The sequence below is a fragment of the Equus caballus genome, chromosome 1 (genome assembly GCF_041296265.1).
Source record: "Equus caballus isolate H_3958 breed thoroughbred chromosome 1, TB-T2T, whole genome shotgun sequence".
Classification (NCBI taxonomy): Eukaryota; Metazoa; Chordata; class Mammalia; order Perissodactyla; family Equidae; genus Equus; species Equus caballus.
Window position 1 is genome coordinate 172538053 of NC_091684.1, and position 2842 is coordinate 172540894.

Consider the following 2842-nt stretch of genomic DNA (forward strand, 5'->3'; position numbering starts at 1 on the left):
TTGAGTGTGAGTGTAGAGGAGAGGTGCTAAAAGAATGTGTAAATAGGAGAAGAGAAGAAGAAAATAATAAAATTAGAAAAATAGAATTTGAGGGCTAGAATACTCATTAGCAGTCACAATCAGTTCAAATCCCTTACTTTAGTCACAATCAATATGAAAAAGGAAGCGAAGACTAAAGAAATAATGGGCTCTGAATTCTTGGCATCTGGGATTTATTAGTCGGAGAGGATGGGAGACCTAATGCAGGAATTATTAGCCAAGGTTGGGCTACTTAAGGGTTCATGAACCCTCTGAAATTGAAAATAGATGTTGTGTTATTAAGCCATATGTGTTATTTGGGAGGGGGGATGCCATCATATTTTTAAAAGGAGCCAATGAGCCACAAAAGATTCAGATAATTTGGATAAGAGTAAGAGTCACGTCAGGAAAGGAAGCTCAGAGAAGAGTGGGGGATTGGTCAACAGCTCAAAACGAGGATGGAGGGGGAGCAAAGAAATGGTTGATGTACAAGGATCACATAGAATTGAGTACATCACTTTCTTCCATGAGAAACTGGCATACTTTTCCCTCTGTAATAAGTGGGAAAAACAAATTACAACTGACAGAACAGTATTTAAGAGGATGGGCGTGGGAATCTAACACACCACTGTTCAAATCCTAATTGATCAGCTATGTGTCTCAAGATCTCTGAGTATCAATTTCCTCCTCTGTAAAATTCTAGTAATCAGAAGTACCTCTTAGGATTACTGTTGGGATTAAATAAAATTCCAAAAATAAATTTAATGCAACTCTTATAATAGCAGATCTACTATAGCAGCTTTTTGATAGACACATGCTTTTATAGTTAGCTTCCTCATTTCCTCCAGGATGCCCAGACTTAAATTTTCTGTTCTGGGTATTAATTTACTCTTTCATATTTCTATTTCATTAATCTTATGGAAAATCACTTCAAAATCTATTTGAAAAGTCAGTAGGTAAATCTGTATTTCATAAACCAGAGTCATTAACAAATATTATTGAGTACCTGCTATGTGCCAGGTACTGTTATATACAATAAGGTTACATGAGTGAATAAATCAGACAAAAATTTCTGCCCTCAAGGCCTTACATTATGTTGGGGAGGACAGATAATAAACAAAAAATGTGATAAATAATAATTATATAGAATATTAGAAGATAATAATTGCTATGGCAAAAGTAAGCTACATAGTTATCTAGGAGAGAATTTCAGGCAGATGGACCAGCTGGTGCAAAGGCCTTGAGGCAGGAGCTGTCCAAGAAACAGAAAGGAGACAATTTCAGTGGCTGGAATGCAGCCAGCCAGTGGGAGAAGAGTAAGAGATTGGATCAGATGAGAAACAGGTGCCAGATCAACCAAGGCCTGTAGGCCATAGTAAAGAGTATGACTTTTACCCTGAGTGAAGTGGGGAGATGGAGAAGGAAATGAATCACCTGAGATGTTTTCAAAGGACCAGTCTAGCTACTGTGTTGAGAATAGACTGTAGGGAGTTGAGAGTGAAACCCAGGCTATTGCCATAATCCAGGTGGGATGACAGTACTTTGGACCAAGATTGCAGCAGTGGAAGTAATCAGAAGGAAACAAATTCTGAATATATTCTGAAGGTAAACCCAGCAAAACTTGCAGACATATTGGATGGGTACGTGAACAAAAATAATCAAGTATGTCTCCAGAGATTTTGACCTGAGCAAATAAAAAGATGTAGTTGCCATTAAGTGAGATGAAGAAGGCTGTAGATTGAGTAGGCTTCTTGGGAGAATGCCAGTGGGAAGAGAAGATCAGGAGATGAGTTATGATGTGTAAAGTTTGAGATGTTTCATTGGCTGTTGGAAGTACAAGTCTGGAGTTCAGGGGAGAAGTCCAGGATAAAGATACAGATTTGAGAATCATCAGTTTATAAATGGTATCAGACATGAAACCACAGGTATGAGAGTTCTATGAACACTTTAAAATTTTTATTTGTATTTGAATAATATTTGAAAAATTTCTTTTTAAAAGGATATTTATTTTATTTCCTTTTTTAATTTAGTTTTTAATTTTTTATTTATTTTTATTTTTTGTAGGCGAAGATTTGCCCTAAGATAGAATCTGTTGCCAAACTCCTTCCTTTTTTCTTCTTTTTCCCCCTAAATCCTCAGTACATAGTTGTTTATAGTTGTAAGTTCTTCTGATTCTTCTATGTGAGCCACTGCCACAGCTTGCCTCCTGACAGATGAGTGGTATGGTTCCATGCCTGGGAACTGAACCTGGGCCACTGAAGCAGAGTGCACTGAACTTTAACTGCCAGACCATCAGGACTTGCTCTAAAAGGATCTTTTAGATGATTTGAGTGACCACAGTGAACCAAGGTATTGTCATGCAATTCCAATGCCCTAATATGGATATAGTTGTGTGATGTCAACTGATGGCTGTGCGGGAGGAAGAGATATTCCTTCATCCTTCTAGGTTCTTCTGGAGGTCTAAGAATTAAATTGACATGAGAAAAAATAAAAGGAGAAAATCAAAGTTTAATAACATTTACACATGGGAGAAACCCAGGAAAACTGAGTAACTCACCAACATGGCATAAATCACCCACCCTTTAAATAAAATCTTCAGCTTAAGACGAAGGAAAATGTTAAGGTTAGTGGTTTTGGAGTTCAAAGGGGAGGAAGACAATTCTTATGGAGATGGAAAAGCAAATGTTTGGTAAACAAATAGTTCCCATGTCTTGAAAAAACAATGAGACATCAAGAGGACTTTGGTCAAATAGGCCTGGCTAAGTTCCTCCCTGTCTACAACAGCTAGTTCATACTATACTATAGTTATCTATTGTATTAGCTC